Source organism: Pinus tabuliformis, chromosome 2_1 (assembly GCF_031772625.1).
Source record: "Pinus tabuliformis cultivar Carrire ecotype Pingquan chromosome 2_1, CPIR1, whole genome shotgun sequence".
NCBI classification, from domain to species: Eukaryota; Viridiplantae; Streptophyta; class Pinopsida; order Pinales; family Pinaceae; genus Pinus; species Pinus tabuliformis.
The window spans coordinates 996,989,858-997,014,179 of NC_142299.1; positions in this window are offsets into that span (position 1 = coordinate 996,989,858).

Sequence of the window (24,322 nt, forward strand, 5' to 3'; positions counted from 1 at the left end):
TGCTTCTTTCTGCCCCATAATCTGAGATTCTGGATGATTCTTCTGAACATATCTGGATGGAGTCTTTTCTTCTATTCTTGTTTGCTCCTCTGGTTCTTCTTGAGGTTCTTCTTCTTCATCATTTTGTCGTTGGGGGTAGCCTTCATCTTCTTCGATGTCTTCATGATGTACTTGCCTAGGGATGTATCCCTTCTCATCAACCACTACATCAATGCTGTCAACAATTCTGCCAAGTCTTTTATTGTAGCATTTGTATGCTTTGCTATGTGGAGAGTAACCAAGAAGAATGCCTTCATCTGCTCTAGGTTCAAGTTTGCCAAGCTGCTCATCAGTATTCTTGATATAGCATTTGCTCCCAAAGATTTTGAAGTGCTTTACTGAAGGAGTCCTACCACTCCAGAGCTCATGAGGAGTTTGAGTGCTGTTCACCCGGACATTTGTTTTGTTGAGAATAACAACTGCAGCATGTGCAGCTTCACCCCAGAAAGTTGCGGGAGTTCCTGACTCATCAAGCATAGCACGAGCCATTTGTTGGACTGTTCTGTTCATTCTTTCCACAACTCCATTTTGCTGAGGAGTTCTTGCTGTAGAGAATTCTCTTCTTATCCCATGTTCTTCACAGAAATCGAAAAATTCATTTGAAGTAAATTCCCCACCTCTGTCGGATCTGAGGCACTTAATTTTGTGACCTGATTCATTTTCAACCAAGGCTTTGAAGGATTTGAATTTTTCGAATGCTTCATCTTTGTGCTTCATAAGTCCTAACCAGACAAACCTGGAGAAATCGTCAATGAATAATATCAAGTATTCTTCTCCTCGAGGTGTTCTTTTCCTGAAAGGACCGCATGTATCTGTATGTACTAGCTCAAGAGGCATGCTAGCTGATCCTTCTTTCTCTGGAAAGTTAGTTCTGGTTTGTTTTCCAAACTGACATGATTTGCATATGGTGTTGTCAGGAATTTTGATATCTGGAAGATCGCGAACTGCCTGATATTTGCATGCTTTCCTTATTTGTGAAAAGCTTAGATGTCCCAACCTCCGATGCCATAACCAGTGCTCATCATCCTTGCTCAGATAGCATTGTTGTTGTCCTTCTTCAAATATGTACAGATTATTTGGAGTTCTTTTGCCTTTGATCACTGTTTTACCTGTATCAAGATCACGAACAAGACATCCATTTGATCTGAATATAACCTCGGTTCTTTGATCACACATCTGGCTGACACTTAGAAGATTATGCTTCAATCCATCAACATACAAAACATTTCCAGCCTTGACCTTTTCTTTTAACTGAGCAATGCCTTTTCCTTTTATAGTTGCAGGAGTATCATTTCCAAAAGAGACTTTCTTTCCCTTTTCTAGAGTAGAATAAGACTCAAGTTTTTCTTTATCACCTGTCATATGCTTCGAACATCCACTGTCAATGTACCATAGATTTTCCTGTCCTTCTGCATAAAATGCTATCCCACATCTTTCTGTTTGAGGTTCCTTTATTCTCCATGTTTTGGTGCTTGAGGCTTGTTCCTTTTTCTGCTGAAACCTGCTCCTGCATTCAGAGTCTTCATGACCAAAGTTATTGCAAATAGAACATTCAACTTCATTTTCAAGAACCGAAAAGTTGTTATAGGTCCTTTTTGTAATCCTCGTCATACTTCTTTGTTTTTGAGCTTCCCTAGTCATGATCGTTTTATATGCAACACATTGAGCTGCTTTGTGACCAAAGTTATGGCAAGAAAAGCATTGTCCATTGAAGAAACTTCTGCGGTTATCGAATCTACCAGCCAATTGATTGTAATTTCTATTGTCATCTATTCTTGAACCAAATTGAGAAGATTTTACCTGTGGCTGGTTGTAGCTTTTGTTCACCCTTAAGATGGATTGCCCCTGATAGTTTCTGTTTGTAATTTGTCCCTGCTTTACCTGATGATCTTCATTGTGCTTTTGCTCATTTCTTCTTGCTGCATCAAGATAACTTTTTGAGGTGGATGCTTGAGAAGTTTCTCCATTATAGCCCAGACCTGTCTTGTTTAGTGGAGACCGCTGCACATTGATAATCTCATCCAAAGTTTCAGATCCTTTGACAAACTTGAGATTAATAGCTTTTGTTTTCTCAATCTCTTTTCTAAGACCAACAATTTCACCTTCTAATTTTTCAAGATGTTTTTCCTTTTCATCAATTTGAAATTGTAGAGTATCAATGATCATGTTCTTTTCTTCTATACATCTCTTGAGTCTAGTAATTTCATCATAAAGGTTATCCACATTTATAGCATCCATATAATCATCATCTTCAAATGCCATTAACAACTTATATTCATTACCTTGTTCATCTTCATCACTGTTTGATAGACCATCACTATCTTCATGAGTGTAGTAGCTTTTCTTATTTGCATTCTGTTTCTTGTTCCATCTAGCAGGTTCCTTTCCTTTATCCTTATAAGGACATTTTGCAGCATAATGACCTACTCTTCCACAAGCAAAGCATTTAAAAGGTAACTTACCTCTGAACCTTCCAGAACCCCTTTGAAGATTTCTGAAAAAATTTGATTCTTCTTCCTCTTCTTCTGGGACGTGGCTCGCTTCATAATAATCTCCTTTCCCTGATGCCTTGAAAATAGCTTCTCTTCTGTCTGATGGACCTCCCTTTCTCATTTCATAAGCAGTTAGAATTCCATGTAGCTGAGACATAGTAAGAATTCGTAGATTTTCCTTTTCTTCTATTGCAGATACTTTAGATTCAAACTTGGGGGACAATGATCTTAGAACCTTTTCAACTACAATAGCCTCTTTTATTTCTTCACCCAAATTTTTCATACAGTTAACAACCTCATCTACCCGAAGAAAATAGTTAGCCACACTTTCATCATTATACATTTTGAGAGTCTCATACTGAATTCTGAGAGTTTGAAGTTTAGCACGCTTTACCTGTTCATCTCCTTCATAGCTCGTGACAATTTTGTCCCATATCTCTTTTGCGGATTTATAGTGCATTACCTTCATGAATTCTGATTGAGATATACATCCTAATAGAGTACTGACTGCTTTCGCATTTGTTTCATACTTCTTTTTCTCGGCTGCATCTGTAGGAGTAGCTGAAGGAAAAGCGTAGCTTGTCTCTACAATGTCCCAAACTTCTGTACCAAGAGATTGAAGATAGGCAGTAACTCTTACCTTCCAATAATTGAAGTTTGTCCCATCAAAAACCGGTGGCCTGATTGATGCTTCTCTCTCGTAGTTGCTCATGATGAACGATCTACCTTCAAGCGATCAAGCTTCTCTGAAGGACCTGCTCTGATACCAATTGTTGGAAATAATACTGAGAGGGGGGGGTGAATCAGTATTATCTAATTCTTTTAATAAATCTTCTTTATTTGTTCTTTGAATTATTTTTGCATGTCAGTACCATAAAATAATGAGCATGAATAAAAGAAAACAGATAGTCACACCAAAGAACACAAGATGTAAGGTGGAAACCCAATGTGGGTGAAATCCACCTGCTGCAATATGTCTCTATCTTCTTTCAAATTAGAAACTCCTTTTACAATGGTTTTGTACTGGTGCAGTCCTTTACCAGTACGCAGGCTGCAACCTGCAGAGAGCTACAACTCTCTCTCTCGTTTTCCAGTCTCTCCTGGAAGGGAGCTACAACCCCCTACTTCTTTTCTTACAGGGACCACTTTTCATAAATTTTCAAACTGGATCCATAAGCATCAAATGATCATCAAGTATAAGAGAATCACCCAATCAACTGTAGTAACCAGATCAACAATAATAGGACCAAACCCAGAACACAACAATGATAAACAAATATCTTAAGAGAAGTAAGCACCCTGCTCAACTGCTCGCCTACTTACGTAAGCACCCTGCTCAACTGTTGGCCTGCTTACTGTACTCACCCTGCTCAACTGCTTGCCTGCTTACAGTACGCACCCTGCTCAACTGCTAGCCTGCTTATGTATGCACCCTGCTCAACTGCTAGCCTGCGTACCTCGCTCTGAGTCCATTGAACTGCCTGCGGACCTCCGCACCTACAACCCTTCTGTGCCTGCGTATGTACGCACCTGCAACCCTTCTGTGCCTGCGTATGTACGCACCTACAGCCTTTCTGTGCCTGCGTACCTCCGCACCTTCAACCCTTCTGTGTCTGCGTACCTCCGCACCTGCAACCCTTCTGTGCCTGCGTACCGGCGCACCTGAAACGCTTCGTTCCTGCGTACGTACGCACTTTTCTTTCACTGTACCTGCGTACCTTCGGGCATAGATGATTTCAAGACTTTAGAAATAACCCAGATAGTCAGATCTACAGATCTGAACATGCGCCGAAGAGATCTCAGTCCATCAATAGATTCGCCTTATTTAGATCTAGACCAGATCTAGCCCACGTAAGATATTCAACCCAAAACATGCTCAAGCCAAATGATCTCCTTTGCTTTATATAGGAAAGCTCTTCCTTAAAACATGGATCAATACCACGAGCCGACACCATAATAACCCAATACCGTCGGCTAAATACCAAGAGTAAAACATAAGAAAACCCCACATGTGAATTTCTTTGCCTTGAAATGTGTGCACTGGGGGTACGCACCTCCTGAACGGGATAACTGCGGGTATGTACGCACTTTATGTAACACTGACCTGCGTGTACTCACCTTATGTAAGGTGTACCTGCGTACCCCTTATTTTCTTCAATATTTGATAGCTGATCATCAATCTCTGCTACTGACTTGAAGTACTGTGATCTATCACCTGAATGGGTTGCCATCAAGGACAACACTTTAGCCATAATGCCAACAGACATATGTCAGAAGAAGAGGAAGAATCAAATTTTGTCAAGAACCTTCAACGGGGAACTGGAAGATTTAGAGGTAAGCTGCCTTTCAAATGCTTTTCTTATGGAAGAGTTGGTCATTACACTGCCATGTGTCCTCATAAAGATAAAATTGAAAAAGGTAAGGAACCAGTTAGATGGAATAGAAAACAGAATGTAAGTAAGAAGAGTTATTATACACATGAAGGCAGTGATGGATATTCAAATAGTGATGAAGATGAAAAACGTAATGATTATAAACTGTTGATGGATTTTGAAGATGATGATTTTTTGGATGCTATAGATGAAGAAGGTCTCTATGAAGAAATTTCTAAACTCAAAATTTGTTTAGAGGAAAAGAATATGATTATAGATACTCTGACATTCCAACTTGCTGAAAGAGAAAAACACAATGAAAAGTTAGAATGTGAAATTGTGGGACTTAGAAAAGATATTGAGAAATCAAAAGCTCTTAATCTTAGATTTGCTAAGGGATTTGAAACTTTAGATGAGATTATCAAAGTGCAGTGTTCTCCTATAATCAAGACAGGTCTTGATATACTGAAGAAGCGTCTCAAGCACAGAAGCCATCCACCTCCAGAAGTTATCTTGATGCAGAAAGAAAAGGTGAGCAGATTGACAATCGACAACAAAAGCATAACATAGATCCCCAAGTAAATCAGGGACGATTTGCTTCAAGAATGAACAAATATTACCAAGTAAATCGGAGGAAATCTACTTCAAGGATGAACATAAACTTCAACCAACCACATGTAAATCATTCTCAATTTGCCTCAAGAATGGATGTCAATAGAAACTACAATCATTTGGTTGGTAGGTTTGATAATCGCAGAAATTTCTTCAATGGCCAATGTTTCTCTTGTCATAACTTTGGTCACAAAGCTGCTCAATGTGTTGCCTACAAGACCATCATGACTAGAGAAGCTCAAAAATAAAGGAGTATGACTGGGATCATGAAAAGGACCTACAATAACTTTTCTGCTCTTGAGAATGAAGTAGAATGTTCTATTTGTAACAACTTCGATCATGAAGATTCTGAATGCAGGAGTAGGTTTCGGCAAACAACTCAGAAGGAGCAAGTTTCATTGAATTCTAAAACATGGAGAAAGAAAGAATCACAACCAGAAATATGTGGGATATCCTTATATGCAGAAGGACAGGAAAATCAGTGGTACATCGACAGTGGATGCTCAAAACATATGACAGGTGATAAAGAAAAACTTCAGTCATATAGTGCCTTAGAAAAGGAAAAGAAGGTCTCATTTGGAAATGACACCCCTGCACTCATAAAAGGTAAAGGTTCTATGTTTTTGAAAGAAAAGGTCAAGGATGGAAATGTTATGCATGTTGATGGCTTAAAGCATAATATATTGAGTGTCAGTCAAATGTGTGATCAAGGAAATGAAGTAATATTTCGATCAAATGGATGCATTGCTTGTGAGCTTGATACAGGAGAAATAGTGATCAAAGGCATAAGAACTCCAAATAATTTATACATACTCAAGGGAGGACAACAACAATGCTATCTAAGCAAGAATGATGAACACTGGCTATGGCACAAAAGATTGGGACATCTAAGCTTCTCTCAGATAAGGAAAGCATGCAAATATCAGGCGGTTCGTGATCTCCCTGACATTAGAATTCCAGACAATACAATATGCAAATCATGTCAGTTTGGTAAGAAAACTAGAACTAATTTCCTTGAGAAGGAAGGATCAGCTAGTAGGCCACTTGAACTTGTCCATACTGATGTATGTCGTCCATCTAGGAAAAGGTCTCCTAGAGGAGAAGAATATTTTATATTGTTCATTGACGACTTTTCTAGGATGTGTTGGTTAGGACTTATGAAGCATAAAGATGAAGCCTTCGAAAAGTTCAAAGCATTCAAAGCCTTGGTTGAAAACAAATCAGATCGCAGAATCAAATGCCTCAGGTCTGATCGAGGAGGGGAATTTACCTCAAATGAATTCTTCGATTTTTGTGAAGAACATGGAATAAGAAGGGAATTCTCTACTGCAAGGACCCCTCAGCAAAATGGAGTGGTGGAAAGGATGAACAAAATGGTTCAACAAATGGTTTGTGCTATGCTTGATGAGTCTGGAACTCCCGCAACCTTTTGGGGTGAAGTCGCATTTGCTGCAGTTACTATTCTCAATAAGACAAATGTTTGGGTAAACAACACTCAGACTCCTCATGAACTTTGGTATGGTAAGACTCCCACAGTTAAATACTTCAAAATTTTTGGAAGCACATGCTACATCAAAAAGACTGATGAAAACCTTGGCAAGTTTGAACCTAGAGCAGATGAAGGCATTCTCCTTGGTTACTCTCCTCGCAACAAAGCATATAAGTGTTACAATAAAATACTTGGAAAAATTGTCGAAAGTATTGATGTAGTGGTTGATGAAGAAGGGAACACTCCTAGGCAAGTAAAATCTGAAGATTTCGAAGATGATGAAGACTATCCTTCAACATCAAATCAGATTCATCATGAAGAAGAAACCCATGAGGCACCAAAGAACAGATAAGAATAGAAGAAAAGGCTCCATCCAGGTACGTTCAGAAGAATCATCCAGAAACCCAAAAAGGAGGCAGGTGTAGAAACAAGAAGAACCATTTCAGAAGCTTCAAGTTATCTAGCATTACTCTCCTCCACTGAACCACAAAATGTACGAGAGGCATGTAAGGATGAATGATGGGTAAAGGCCATGGAGGAAGAACTTTAGCAGATTGAAAAGAATAACACTTGGGAGTTGGTTCCTAGACCAAAAGATAAGAATGTCATAGGAACAGAATGGATATTCAAAAATAAGCTGAATGAAAATGGAGATGTGATTAGAAACAAGGCCATACTTGTTTGTAAAGGGTATGCTCAACAAGAAGGTATAGACTGTGAGGAAACTTTTGCACCAGTTGCTAGACTTGAGGCCATAGGAATGTTCCTTGCTCTTTGTAGCTTTTAGAAGTTCAAAGTATTTCAAATGGACGTGAAGTTTGCCTTCTTGAATGGAGACTTGGATGAAGAAGTATATATTGAACAACCAGATGGGTTTATTCTTGGAAATGATCCAAAACTTGTATCCAGACTCAAAAATGCTCTCTATGGCCTTAAATAGGCTCTAAGGGCTTGGTATTATCGGTTGGATAAGTACCTCCATCAACAAGGTTTTATAAAAGGATAAACACATAGCAATCTATATATAAAAATTGACAATGATAAGTTGCTAATACTTGTGTATGTTGATGATATCATCTTTGGTAGCAATGAAGAAGACATGAGTCAAAATTTTGCCTTGGTGATGCAGAAAGAGTTTGAAATGTCGATGCTTGGTGAGCTCACATATTTTCTTGGTTTACAAGTCCAACAAAACAAAGACGGCATTTTTCTATCACAAAGCAAGTATCTCAAGCAGATCTTGAAGAAATATGGGATGGAGGACTCGAAACCAGTGTGTACCCCTATGGTAACAGGATGCAGCCTCAGCGCAAATGATGAATCAGAAGCAGTACATCAACCAACCTATAGATCCATGATTGGTAGTTTGCTCTATCTAACAGGTACCCGACCAGACATTATGCATGCAGCGGGAATAGTTGGAAGGTTTCAGGAAAATCCAAAGGAAAATCATCTTCAGGCAGTTAAGAGAATTTTCAAGTATCTTCAAGGAACTCAAAAGTATGGCTTATGGTATCCAAGAGATATAGATCTCATTCTTCATGCATATACGAATGCAGATTGGGTGGGAAGCGTGGATGATAGAAAAAGCACTAGTGGTGGTGCATTCTTTATGTGTCCTAGATTAGTATCTTGGTTCAACAAGAAATAGAGTTCAATTGCATTATCTACAGTTGAAGCAGAATATGTAGTTGTTGCATCTTGTTGCACACAACTCCTTTGGATGATGCAAACATTGCAAGACCTACAAATCACTTGTAGTCCACCTATCTCCATTTTTTGTGATAATACAAGTGCAATCAATATTTCAAAGAATCCTGTCATGCATTCAAGGACTAAGCACATACCTATCAAGTATCATTTTCTCCAGGAACAAGTGCTTGAACAAAAGGTTAAATTGGAGTATGTTCCCTCTAAGGAACAAGTTGCTGACATACTCACCAAACCACTGCCCAGGGAGACATTTGAATACCTAAAACAGAAGCTGGGGGTAGTTGATGCATCATCTTGCTGCTGAATCTTGTCTGTTTCAGAGAAAGGTGGTTGTACGTGAGTTTAATGAGGAGGATCCACGTACATATACAGGTTTATGAATATACAGTCGCGCATATGTTGGTTTAAAGAAAAACAATGGGCCAACTTTAGGATGAAAAGTGTCTGATATAGGTCTGGCAGAGACCATCTGGCACAGGCTCAGGGGGAAAATATACTCTTCTAATAATGCATTGTTGGCATTATCTTAGAAGATTTGGGTTTACATTCACAGTTGTTTTAATTTCAAGTATTGATTGTCTTTTATGAGCAATTTATGAGATTAATTAGTTGTTTAAAACACAAATACAACAAGTAAATTGTAGAGAAGTAAAAAAAGACAACTCATAACACAAAGTTGATAAAGGAGTTCACCCCTCCTAGGCTACATCTCCTTGGACCTGCTTCAATGGCTAGGGCCTCCTAGGATTAATGGTCAATTCTCTGATTACATGCAATTTAGATGCTCCAATGGCTTTGAAGCCTACTCCATTGTGTTCAGAGCATCAAAATCATCTAGGAATGACTCTTTCTGAGCCAAAATTGATCGAAAATTGCAAAATTTATGGTCTCTTCAGTTTTCCCTAGGAGAAATCCACCAAATCTAAAGATACTCCAGTTAGCCCTGCGAAAATTGGAGCAGCGCCAGATTTATCGGGCCTGCAAAAATTGTTGCCAACTAAATCCGTAATTAATTAAGTGATAAGAATGATTTGATTAGTGTTAGTCCCACTTAGCGCATTAATTTGTGTGGTTAGTGTTAACGTTGACCTTCAATTACGGTGTAAGGTCATATGCAGAGGGGGCTGGCTCGCGGGGCTGACCCTCTCTTTCCCCAAGCGCCACGCATTATCTCTTGAAATACAAGACACACCCCATTTTTGTTAAGTGACATGGTTGTGGCATAGCGGTAAGGCATGGGGCTTGTGTGGGAGAGGTCGCGGGTTTGACTTAGCTGGCCTTCCAAATAATTTTGTACGACCTTTGAGAGGGCACATGGTGGCCTCCAAGCTTGCCAAATGTCAGCCTCTCATTAGTCCAACTCAATGTATTTGACCAATAACATGCGACACTTGTCACGATCTGATTGAGCCACCTGTCAAAATATTCCACGAATATTCCAAGGAATATTCTTTTTTGTAACTGGGCTGTACAGATGCCTAGTCAGCATCCCAGTCAACCTTGTACCCAAAATTTTGCCTATTTGACAAAGTGGACAAAAGTCTCTATCTTTCTCATACGAGTTCCATTTTGAGTGAAACGAGTTGCATTGGGATCGTACCGTCGAGACGACGCGGTCGTTTAGTTTTTGAGAGATTATGAGCACTTTGATTTTTGAGCAAATTTTTGTCCCTAATCCAGATTCTGATCATTGTCCCACTCTGAAAGATAGTTGCATTTTGATTTTTATCCTCATTGTCCCCAATATCTTTTGTTGAATTCTTCATATTGTTTTCTTCTTCATCATCTGAGAGATTTGGGTCTAAAAATTTCCACCCCTTTTGCCTATGAGCATGTTTCATTTTTTGTATCTTTTTATGTTGTAGGTGCCCAATTTGAAAATATGATGAAATCTTAATGTTGTGATTGTGTTTGAGTATGATGTGATTCAGTAAGTCTTCGTTATTGTCAATATCCGTACATATTCTAGTAAATGTAAAAATGTCTTTATGTTCTTTCCATGTCCGTATTTTTAATTTTTCCCAATGTGTTCCCAATATCTTCAAGGACCAAAGAATGCCCAAAAATGTATTAGGAGATTTGGAGTTTCACCTAGAAAGATAATGTTGTGACTACCATGTTTACTGTATCAAATTCTAGAAACCATAAGTGATTTGATGATGAATAAAGGTAAGATTTCCGAGATTAAATTATGATTGATATTCAATGAATGGCGTTTTTTTAATAGAAACAATTTATTTTAAAAATGCAGTATTGTTAATTTTAATTTTAATATAAATAGATTTTAGTAATGAGTTTGGGGAATATTTTAAAAATGTAGTATGGTTAATTCTAATTTTAATATAAATAATTTTTAATAATGAATTTGGAGAATGTTTCAAAAATATAATATTGTTAATTTTAATCTTAATATAAATAGATTTTAGTAATGAAATAAATTGTTAACTCTAATAAAAAAAATAAAAATATTATTGTAAGAAAAGCATTTTAATATTAAATTTGAAAGATCCCAAGAAAATATTTTTTTTATAATGATAAAAAAGAAATATTGGTTAAAAATCTTTAAAATTAAAAATGAGAAATGTAATTTAAAAAACCCTTAAAGAAATAACTAGCCCCTTAAACCAACTACAAAAAGCTATCTCATTAAAACCATTACTTAATTTAAAGGTTTAATCTACTACTTAATTTAAAGGTCACTCCCATAGAGTTTACTTGTTTAGGGGATCTCACAGAGTTTTTGGCAAACCAAAGCTATCAATTTACTAGAAGTTTTTTCATAATATAAATATCTTTATATAACTTAAATAAAAATAAAAAGCACTCCATTCGAAAACGAATACAACCTACATTTCCTCCATGTGTTGACACACTTGTTTGAGTAATATTGGATGAAACTCCAAATCCAACACTTTGTTGTAAAACCACAATTGACAATAATAAATATGAATTTAGGAAAAAAAATACTAATTCGTTAGAAAAGCATTAAATGGAGAATTTACATGATTTTCAATATTCCGTTGTTATAGAAAGAAAGAAAAAAATAACATCCATGGGGGTAAAGATAGCCTATGGGACAGATTGCTTCTTCATCTGGTTGATGTATTCGACCCTTTTCTTGTCAAGCCTCACAATAAACACTCCGAGCTTCTCGACAAACCCTTCGCTAAATAGATTATCCCAAGAGCTAACTGCTAGAATGTCTGCATAACTTTCCCTGTTGTCTTTGAAGACCTCACATTCTAAAATGAAGTGTTTTTATGTTTCCACTTTTCTGGAAGAACAAAAAATACATACTCTTTCATCCCATACTTCTTTTGCCTTTTCCAGTGCCCTGTTTACAACTAAGTTGGTGAGAATTAGTCCTTAACTGAGCAATAAGAATTTTAGCTCTCCAAGAAATATTGGCCTCTATGTATTCTTTTTGTTGATGATTATGAGTGGGATTAAACACTTCTATATAGTATTTTTTCTTTCTCCCTAGCTCCTTATCCCAAGTACACTTGTGGAACTTATCCATAATAAAAGTTTTTATCTCTTTACTGTTTATGGGACACGTGTTCAAGAAAATACCCCATTTACTAAACCATTTGTTATTTGCTGCATCCAAGTCTTCTTTCTTTTGTACAATATGCCATTAAAGACAAACTTAGGTCATTTTCCCTCTTCCATTTTCTCAAATTTTTTTAAATACCTTATGACTCGCACCTTAACAATTGCTTCAATAGGAACAACCTCTGTTTCAATTAACAATATAGAATAAGTAACTACACTTTTATTTTTGAATTTGTTTGTAATCAAACGCTTCTGAATTTTCTCAATTTGTTTCCACTACATGTCGGATGTATTGATGGTCCATAGTTCACAATCATAGAGAATGACTGGAATCACTAGAAGCTTAAAAAGAGTTTGAGTGGTTTTCTAGTTCCATAACTCTACCTCTCTACACCTATTTTGAAAAGCATAAAATGATTTCCAACCCCCCATAGTTCTTTTCTTTCTATAGTCATCCCAACTTAGATTTTTGTTGATGTCAATTTCAAGGTATTTGTAATCCGCAACTTCTTCCAAAATGTTGTCTTCAAATTAGAACTTATGTTGGTTATGTTTTCTTTTTTTAGAGAAAAGCACTACTTTCGTTTTTCTAATATTAACTTGCATCCCCACCCTTAAACAAAAATGCTCAAGGGATAGTAAGTGCTCTTGCAAACCAAGAGTAGATTTAGTAATCAGAATAAGGTCATCTACATACAAAAGAAGCCTTATAACAAACTTTCCCAAATGGATACCATCACCCACTTGCGAATTTAACCACTCCTCAAGCTTGTCAATATATAAACCAAAAAGGGTAAGAGACAATGGGAAACCTTGCTTGACCCAGATATTGCTTCTAAAACTTTCATAAATGCTCACTGAAGTTCTAATTTTGACTTTCACCTTTTCATACAGCCTTTGCACAACTTCTCTTAAATATTTAGGAACCCCAAGTTCCTCCATTCTGTGCCAAATCGTATCCCTAGAAACCTTGTCAAATGCTTTTTTAAAATCAACAAAGCAACAAAAAACTTCTTCCTCTTTCTCCCAAAATTTTTCAATGATGTGCCTTAAAGTTATGAAATGATCAATTATTAAATGTTTAGGTCTAAAACCTGCTTTCCCTTTAGCACACTTATCTCGTTCTTCTGCCCACTCGCTGATTTTATTTTCTAGCATGCTTCCAAATAACTTTGCAAACAAGGGGTTTATCATTATGGTCCTATAATTGGAAAGATTATTGATGTCACCACTCTTGAAAAGAGGTATTGCTAGACTAGTTGTCTAATCTATAGGGAACCCCTATTGTATGATGTTATTAAAATTTTATGTAATGTGAGGTGCAAGAATCTTTGAGCCCCACTTTAGATACTCTGCTTGGAGTTCATCTAAGTCTTTTGCTTTTCCAACACCCAAATTCTTGAGACCTATCTCTACCTCTTGCACCGTAAAGAGTTCAGTATTAGTGTTGACCAAGGGGGGAGGGTCAACCTTGGGATCCTGCTCATAGAGTTGTCTTGCATAGTGAAACCACTTAGAAGTTGTATTATTATTTTCATTTTACATATTTCTTGGTTAGATCCGCTTCTAAACTAATTTGGGATTATTTTTTGTTGAAAATGTGCAACAAGAAATGCTTGTTGAGATTGCAACAGGATGATGGAGCTTAGTGAAAACAATCGCCTTCACTAAGTGGGCCCGCAGGCAAATTATGGCGCATGTTCTATTTTTGATCATAGTGTGGATGATCACAGTGTGGATGATCAAAGTGTGGGTGATCACAGTATGAGTGATCACAGTGTGGGTGACCACAATGTGAGTGATCAAAGTCTATTTTTAGACTGGCTGTCAAAAATAGAAAAGTCAAATATTATTGTCTCATAATAATATTTGGACTATAAAGTTGATCTTATTCTCTTGGAGCACTTCAGGATGAGCTACGGATTTGGTACATGAAGATCCCAGAAGGAAATACATGGTTACCTATGGGATGACTAAAATTTGCATGCAGGACTTCAGTTAGAACTCAAGTGAGTTGAGTTTAGTGGACTGGAGATGCAGTTGATGGAGTTGTGTTCAGTTTAGCCTTGTTAAACTAGTTGTATTTAGTCTAACTGATCAATAGACTAGAGATGAGTTGGGTGAATTAGTTATTAATTAATTCACAAGTTATTAACTCATAATGAAACTATAAAATACATCAATTAACTCAGTTGCATGTCAGTGCATGTTCAGTTCAGCAGGGACAGGTTTTAGAGGATCAGATTGCTATCAGTTGTGACTATAGTTGTGCATGATGATTTGGACAATCAGAGGGATTGAGTATGCCAATGAATTGGCCAATATCAAGAATTGTAGCCTGTGCTCACGTCCAACACAGTGTGAGTGATTCTTTGCAGGTCAAATACGAGTTTGGTAAACCATTCTCATCAGTTCTTGAGCAGGTATTGAGCTGGAGAGGCAGGCAAGCAGTGGAATAGATTTGGAGATCAGATCTGAGCTGTATTGTGTGTAATAGGTGGAGTTGGTATTTGATTGCTTGTGATAAGCATTGTACTTTGTAATGTTACATGATTCAATCAATATAATATACAGATAGTGTGGGGTTTTTAGCGAGATGCTTTCCCCGGGATACATACTGTGTTAATGAGTTTGATTGATGCTTCTATGTGTGCCTGTGAATGTTTCTGCTTCTGTAAATTGATGATCAACATAGAGGAGATTATGTATTATACATGTTCCGCTTATAATTGTATGATCAGGATAATCTCTGTGAATATGTGTTAAATTATTCAAAATTTCTACATGGTATCAGAGCGAGCTAATTTGTAGAAGAAGTTCTACATGATATCAGTGATGTATTGATCATCAGATCTATTATTCAGGAAGTGTTTACATTTTATTTCTTCAGGCAGAGTCTGTAATCGGGCCAGGTAGCCTCTGGATTCATCCTTCTTTTGGAAGGTGAGATATCCAGTGAATGCCCATACAGTCAATCTCTGTACGAGAAATATTGTGTTCTCACGAATTCTAGATCGGAAGCGGTTGAGTTTTGTGCTGGTGGAATTTGAATTTAATTCCAAAGCAAGAGATAAACTCAGAAACATCAAATGTGAGAATGGAGACAGTATGCCCCAGTATCTCACGAAGTTCACCCAATGCCGGGATGAGCTGCGAAGTGTGGCGGTGACTGTCAGATGAGGATGGTGAGTCTAGCACTCCTTGACCTTCCTAAGAGTTGGCATAGCTACCAGGACTCGGTGAATGGAAGGGAGAAACTACCAAATTGGGAATGACTATGGTCAGATTTGATGCAGGAGGAGATTAGACGGAGCACCAGAGATGGTTCTTCATCCATGTAGGATGAGGAGAACTGTGCCTTAGCGAGTAAGACAAAGAAGGGGAAGGGGAAGGTTTCTCTTTCCGAATCCAGTTCTTCCAGTGATGGGAAGAAGGTTGACAAGTCGAAGGTGAGATGCTTTCGTTGTCATGAGATTGGTTTACTGGTCAGGAACCTGTATGCTCTTGAGGTTCAAGATGCATGCAAAGCCTTGAGCAGTGAGGCAATTGATGGAGACTTGGTGGTTGAGAGGGAGCGTATATTACCTCTCAACATGCAGAGCCAGAAGAAGTCTCAGACGATTATGGAGGAGCCACGATTGGTGCAGCAGCTTCAGGAGGTTGTGGAGCAGCCACAACAAGGGAAGCTGAGAGGAGATCGAGTAGAGACATCTACTCATGCAGAGGCCTCCAGTAGGGGGAAACTTCGAGCCAGGTGGGCTGAGGGATCGCATGAAGCCATACCTCCAGGTAGGAGGTGGGGTGATGTGGATTGATTGTCCCAAGGAGGAGGGGCAGGATCCTTGAGGTACCCAACCTCTTGGATGAGACCTTGCTACGGAAGCCCTAGACGTGTAGTAGCAGGAACTGACTGACTGGGTAGAGACAGATGTGGATGGAGCGGCAGAGAGAGCGACAATGCAGGGAATCCCAGGACAACGCATAGCTAGCAAGCTGCAGCAATGCGAGAGGCACAAGTGTTTTCCACAGTGCCTGGTGGCACAGAGAGGTGTGCAACGGTGTGAGATGCATGGAGATGTTGCAGTAGCATAGATGTCAGAGAGGGAGCACTTTTCAGTAGCAGGTAGAGCTTCAGCATCAGAGGGTGTTTCTAGCCCAACAGGGAGATCAGTTGGGAGGTGCAGTGCAGATGCAATGCTGGGAGATAGAACCAGCAGCAACACGGATGCAGTTAGAGATCAAAGTGACAGAGGCTAGAGCAGTCAGATACTGAAGAGCACAGAGATGCAGAGTTTTCAGTCGACAGAGGCAATATCAGTCAGAGACTTTGATGACAGAGCAAGTGGACCGCCCAAATGTGTTGCATGGAGAACATTCCAGAGTTACAGGATCAGGTTTGAGAGGAAGCCTTTCTTGTTGAGAGGGAGTGTTGAAAAGTGTGCAACAAGAAATGCTTGTTGAGATTGCAACAAGATGATGGAGCTTAGTGAAAAGAGTCGCCTTCACTAAGTGGGCCCGCAGGCAAATTATGGCGCAAGTTCTATTTTTGATCACAGTGTGGATGATCACAGTGTGGGTGATCACAGTGTGGGTGATCACAGTGTGAGTGATCACAGTGTGGGTGACCACAGTGTGAGTGATCACAGTGTGAGTGATCAAAGTCTATTTTTAGACTGGCTGTCAAAAATAGAAAAGTCAAATATTATTGTCTCATAATAATATTTGGACTATAAACTTGATCTTATTCTCTTGGAGCACTTCAGGATGAGCTACGGATGTGGTACATGCAGATCCCAGAAGGAAATACGTGGTTACCTATGGGTTGACTAATATTTTCATGCAAGACTTCAGTTAGAACTCAAGTGAGTTGAGTTTAGTGGACTGGAGGTGCAGTTGATGGAGTTGTGTTCAGTTTAGCCTTGTTAAACTAGTTGTATTTAGTCTAACTGATCAATAGACTAGAGATGAGTTGGGTGAATTAGTTATTAATTAATTCACAAGTTATTAACTCATAATGAAACTATAAAATACATCAGTTAACTCAGTTGCATGTCAGTGCATGTTCAGTTCAGCAGGGACAGGTGTTAGAGGATTAGATTGCTATCAGTTGTGACTATAGTTGTGCATGATGATTTGCACAATCATAGGGATTGAGTATGCCAATGAATTGGCCAATATAAAGAATTGTAGCCTGTGCTCACGTCCAACACAGTGTGAGTGATTCTTTGCAGGTCAAATACGAGTTTGGTAAACCATTCTCATCAGTTCTTGAGCAGGTATTGAGCTGGAGAGGAAGGCAAGCAGTGGAATAGATTTGGAGATCAGATCTGAGCTGTATTGTGTGTAACAGGTGGAGCTGGTACTGGATTGCCTGTGATAAGCATTGTACTTTGTAATGTTACATGATTCAATCAATATAATATACAGATAGTGTGGGGTTTTTAGCGAGATGCTTTCCCCGGGATACATACTGTGTTAATGAGTTTGATTGATGCTTCTATGTGTGCCTGTGAATGTTTCTGCTTCTGTAAATTGATGATCAACGTAGAGGAGATTATGTATTATACATGTTCCACTTATAATTGTATGATCAGGATAATCTCTGTGAATATGTGTTAAATTATTCAAAATTTCTACATTTTCCCAAGGAAGATTAGTTCTTCCCTCCTTGAAACCATGAAATCGACCTTTTTCTTTCTTAAGATCTGCATGTAAGCTTTTAGTTTTATGTTATCCTTGTTTGACTCTTTCCACATTCTCCTTGCCTTTTTGCATTCCTTGTCAAACCAAGCATTAACTAGAAAGAAATTTGTTTTATATTTCTCATTTTTTTCTCTTTTGCACTCTGCAAGTACACTTTGAATTAAATGTGTTAATTCGTGGCTATGAAGGCCATGAATTGGGATTTTCTCCTTCTCGAAGATCCTCTCTAGCATCATTTTGAAGGTATTGCAATTTTCTGGAGTCAAAAGAATTCTGCCCTTTGGGAGATTTTGTTGAACACACTTTGTTTTTTACTCTAATTGCTTCTTTCCAATCCAAGAGAAACTTAAATAAATTGGCTTGTGATTTGATTTTAAATCCCAAAGTTGATCTCCAATCAAAACTTCCTCCATTTTCTCACACAAACCATGTGAGCACATTACATAATCTACTACACTTGCTCCATTGTAAGTATTGCAAGTGAAATTACTGGACTTTTCCCATCTAGTCAAGCCATTACAAATGACTAAATTGAAGATCCCACATAAAGTAAGCAATTTTTCACGAAAGAGATTGCAGACCTTGTCCTCTGAAATTATTTCCCACTGATGATTACTCTCTTCTATAAGCCAAATAGGGTCACAATCTCCTTTACAACAAATAATGCTAGCCTGCTCACTTGCAGTCCTAGCATTGAAATCACCCACTATAAGCACTTCACCTAGCTGAGAATATGTTGCAATATTTGCTTTTAAGGCTGCAAAGGGATCTTTCTGGTCAAGCCCTCTACTTTTGTAGATTTTTGAAACTTGTGGCGCAAAATAGCATGCTGCATTTCTGATGTGATTTCCATTTTCTGATATTTTATACCAAATGAATTGTTTATTTGAGTCTCTTTTTCTAATTGAATGAGACGACCTTCTTTTGCCCTCACTAATACCATGATACCCCAGTGTCCTTTGTTATTCCCTGTTGCCTTGTTCCACACTGCCATTTTCTTGTATCCTTCAAACAAAGGTGTCTTGCACCCTTCATGCTCATGTGTTTATATGAGGCAAATTATGTCTCTATCTTCCGCAGTAGGCCCTAACCCAGGTCCTCATCTCCATGGTTAACCTCCGTAGTTCCAACAAACTAATCTCAAAGAAACCTGGGTATGACTTGATTGCTATTTATTTTGACATGCAAAACTCACAATTGAGTCTTTGTCCTTGCTTTCCCATAATGAACTTGCTTCCTGTTTTCCTGTTGAAGATTTTGTTGCTTCTTCTTTATTACCATCTTGCTGCTCTATTTTGGAAGGAGGTCCATATCGCACTATCATAACTTTACCTTTATAAATTGATTCTCTCTTTCCTTCATTTCTTGCTGCCCTAACCTTTGACATATCCTCCCTCCTTTCCTCATGTTGTCTTACAGTTAAATCTTCTTCTAGAAAAAAACAAGAACCCCTCAAGAGATGATTCTTGCTTAGAATGATATACTTATCATGCAAGCTAGGCATGATGAATTTTATGGTCCTTGCTTTCTCAACGTTAAAATTACCCACCCTCCATGCTTGGCATATTTTTCCTTTCCATAGCAACTTGTCTTTCAAGAAGTCCCTTGCGAGGTCAAAAGTACATTCATTTTTCCCACAGTCTTTCACCCCTTTAATAATTATGTTCGTTGCTATATTTTGTCTTTCCTTTCTTTCTCTATCTTGCATGTTGTCAACTTGAATGTTTGTTTCTCCTTCCCTATTAGAAAAATTGCTAATAACTTGAGCCCAAGTTTTGGAAACTATTGTGGAATCTCCTTTCCCTTTTTCTCTAAATTTCTCTTCATGGTTGTTTATTTGGGCAACTGCTTTCCCTTTATCCCGGGATGGTTTCACATTCACCACCTCTGTACTGTCCACTACATATTTCTTTATGTTTTGCACATCCGCCTTCATGCACTACCATTTTGTCTTCCTTATCAGAAGAGCTTCGTGTAGCAATGTCATTTGTTCTTTCAAAACTTTATTGCTTTTTGCTAAAGCCTTGTTTTCAACTGTTATTATATGAATTTTATGTTTAGCTTCTAAAACCTCTAACCTTTGTTTTGCATTTAACAATTATTTCACATAAAGATCAGATGACCAAGTGAGAGGTGTGGATGTGGGACTATAGAAGGAAGAATCATCAATGACTTTTCCTCTGGACTTGTTGTTGCCACATGCTTGCATAGGGGACTTGTTTGAATGCTTATTGCGAAGGGCCTGAGTACTTTCCCTTTGAGACCATTTTTTCCTTGTTTGCTCCCATTTTAGATGGGCTAATCTTCATTTTAAAATGCCCCAATACTGTTTGGCTTTGACCCAAACGAACTTCCCAGGTTTGGTGGATGAGGCAATTTTCACTTGTCTTAGATCATTTGTTTCCATAGGTTCTGAAATTTCTTGCCCTGTTGTCCCTTGTTTGTTCACTTGTCCATAAAACGTGAGTTTCTTCATGTTAAAAATTTGAAAAATCGTCATTCCAGAACCCTACAGATCTGATCAAACTCAATGACTCCCCTTGACCTCCATGTTTCCTTCGGTCTTGAGCGGTGAAAGGGAGAAAATTAAATTGAATAGCACAAAAGCCTCTGTACATCAGGTAAGTTTCTTTTTATATGTAATCATTTATTTGTATAGATGGTAAATTTTGAAATTAAACATTAACAAATGGGTCAGTTTAATTTTTCATTATTATTATTATTTTCTAAATTTAGTAAGGATTTGTTAAACTTAAAAATTTGAGTTGCGAAATTTGCATAATCCAAGTGTTTGGAAGGATTTTCAGGGGGTTAAATCCATTTATACATTTAAAAACATATTTTAAATAATGAAAAATCAAGTCCCCGATGGGGATGATTATTGATGGGACATGGGTTCAAGAGGGGGCATTTAGTCCCCTCCTGCGCGACAACTAAAATGTAGAGGCTTGTTGGGGAAGTCATTGTGGGCAAGTGGGATATGAAGTTTTGAGAAAGAATGATGAATATTTGTGTTGTTTGGTTTGCAATGGGTCACAACTGTTGGTTTCAGGGAATGGGCTGTGAGACGTTAGTGGGGATTATCTTCCTTGGAGCGCAGGGTGGCTACCTATCACAACCATTCCCTGACCTTCGCTTTGTGAATACAAAGTTGATCAATAATTCAAGAGTTAATGGTTTCAATTCCATTAAGGAGGTGACTCTAGGCATAATTATTTGGGACCTTGGTTCACTTTGGATGGTTATGGATGTGAGAAAGCTACTGGAGTTGGGGTGCGATGGTCACCAAGCTAGACGGACTATCATTGCATAAGTTGTTTAGGTTACCTTTCTCACCATTGTATGGGTAAAGGTTACCAGTTTATTTTTTTTTGGTTCAAAAATTATTATTTGGTGAGTCTGATAGGGTCACTATAGAGGTGCATAGTGTTCTTGGTGATTGTCAGGGTGGATGATGGTTATGGCGGTAACCTAATTGTAGCATGCGTCTGGTATCTTTATAGTCTTTCGCCTTTGGAGGGCATGTGCAGTGACCAGTTTGTAGCCCCAAGGATTCTATTTCCCAGTGTGGGGCTTGAGAGTCTCCTACAAGCTAGGAGCCTAAGGAGTTCATGTTTCTAGTGTTTCTAGAAGTGGCCTATGATTTGAGACGGTGGTCACTGGTACGGGCCAGATTATTGGGCAGAAGGCAGTCGTCATCACACCAATGAGCATTTTAGAGATTGGTAGTCTACTTCTGGATTTGGGAAGAGGTTGAACAACAACATGCCGACTCACTTGGGTGAGTAGATTCAGCTCCTCCCTTTGATTCTCTGGAAGCACAGGTTCATCAGGTTACAACATTGGTGGAGCAGTTGACTCATGACCCACATGATTACTGTAACAAGGTTATAACTTTTATGAACAACCTCCAATACAACCAGTGGCATATGATGGATAGGTTGGTCGTCAAGGTCAGAAGATGATTAAGGAGAGGTTGGACTGCCTTGAAGGTAGGATGACTCATATGGAGGCCCACGTTCACAAAGCCTTCCACCCTCCTCCACCACATGGTAATGGTTTGGATGACCCGACTCTAGGTAATGTAGCTGATTAAGAATGATTGTGGGTTGTATTTGGATCCTTGAGCTTTTTTTGTTACTTTAGGCAATCTCTTTGTGGTCTTTAAGTTTCCTTTTATTGTTGTTAGTGTCTTTGTGCTATTACCATCAAGCCAACAAGTTCGGTAGGAATGAGGCTTGAGGTATTTTGAAATCAAGCTTCTCACGATGTACCTTTCTTATGACTTAATAGAAAATTTTCGACTTAAAAAAATGAAAAATTTATACCCTTTATTAAAGATCCAAACGTTTATATAAAAGTTATGTTTTGATTATGGGAGTAAAAAATCAATATTATTAAAGATCCAAACCTTTATATAAAAGTTAAGTTTTGATCCTGGGAGTAAAAAATCAATATTTTGTATAATTAATTTTCTATTGGGTTAGTTCTCCTTTATTTTTCTTTATGTTCTTTCCTCCAAACCTCACGATTATTCCTCTGCCTCCTCTAGTAATCATTAACACACCTAAAGAATAAAAAAAGCATCATGATCACGCTCTACTTTAATGCATGGATCTTAGAAAAATATTTGATGTGTAAACATTTAATGTTAAATTTAACGTACCAAAGGATCTTAGAAAAATATTTGATATGTACACAAAGAAGGACTTGTATGATCCACCTCATATCGAATATAAATTTTATGGGTCCACTAAGACCAAATTATTTACGTATGGAATCAGTACTTTAGAATATCAAAACTAAGAACGCATATAGACAATATTCCTTTTTGATGTAGACTTGGTCATACCCATGGTCTATATAAAACAAATCCCATCCCATCAAATTTTCCATTATCAAATTTTCTATTTTCAATATTCATGTTGAGCATTTTTTGTTATAATATCTTTTTTCAACTGATATATAAAATTAAGTTTATATAGATTTGAAAGGAATATTTCATTAAAAATTGGGTTCAAATTATTTTAATATTATCATTTATATTTTCATATCAAATGTTAATTTCATGTGCATTTACCTCATGAAAATTAGATTGTGAAGAAAAGTTATGATGTATAAAGCTACTTAATGATAATATTGTATAAGTTTTTATGTAGTCATTTTAATTACGAACCTAATCATTACTAAAATAGATTATGTTGAGTATAAATAATTATAAGTTAGTACCATTTTAGAGACAATAAGCGAAACTACTTTATAAGTATAGTTGTATTGTTAAAAAAAAATGAACGAGTACAAATTGTAATAGAGTTTGGTTTGATCAGAATAAAAAATTATTAAGTTCACTCATTCAAATTTACATATTCATCATCATATTAATATAACTAGTTATATAAAATGAAATATAATGTATATAAAAAAGATTATTTTGCTAAAATTTATATATCTTTACCTTATTTATAATATTCTTGGTATATTTTTATATTAAAAGAAAATTTTATTAATGTTTTTCTCAATGATATTAGATTTGGATATAGAGTTATTATCTATAAAGCTATCTAATGCTAATGTAATATTATTTTTGTTTCTTCATTTTTGTGACCATCACTTGATGTAATTAGTGTTAAGTAAACTCTCCATAATCATGATAATGCGATTAATTGAGATTAACACTTATGAATATGGTCATACTTTAATGACTTACTCTCTACAATTAATATGAAAAGTGATATCTAATATGTTGCATCAAGAGAGCCCCTCAATGCTTAAATAAAGAGAGTGAAAGGAGCTCTAACTGAATAATTCATAAGGCACAATACTTGTTAAGGTTTTACAAATGGGTTAGAAAACTAAGTGGGATTGGTTGTGGGGAAAACTCTAAGTTAAGCATGCATGAGCTAAAGGAGACTCTAGATAGGTGAATTTTCGAGAAGTCGTTGTTACCAAGTGCAAGCATTAGAAGTGATGATTGATGATATGCAATTCATTTTGCTAGTATCAAGCACATTTATTCACCCCTATGAGCATCACCTATTGCAATGAGTGCTAAGTGGACTATTCACAATCATGATAAATTGGTTATTAGAGACTAATGCTCATGTATTTGGTCATAATTTAATGTCTTACTCTATGTAGTGGCTCTCAAAAAATGATATCTAATATGTTGCAATGTGAACGCCCCTCAATGCTTAAATACCATGAGTGAAGGGAGATCTAAACAAATAGCCCGTAAGGTACAATACTTGATAAGGTCTTACAAATGAGGTAGCAATATAAGTGGGCTTGATTGTGGGGAAAACTCCACAGTTAAGTGCACTTGAACCAAAGGAGTCTTGGGATGGGTG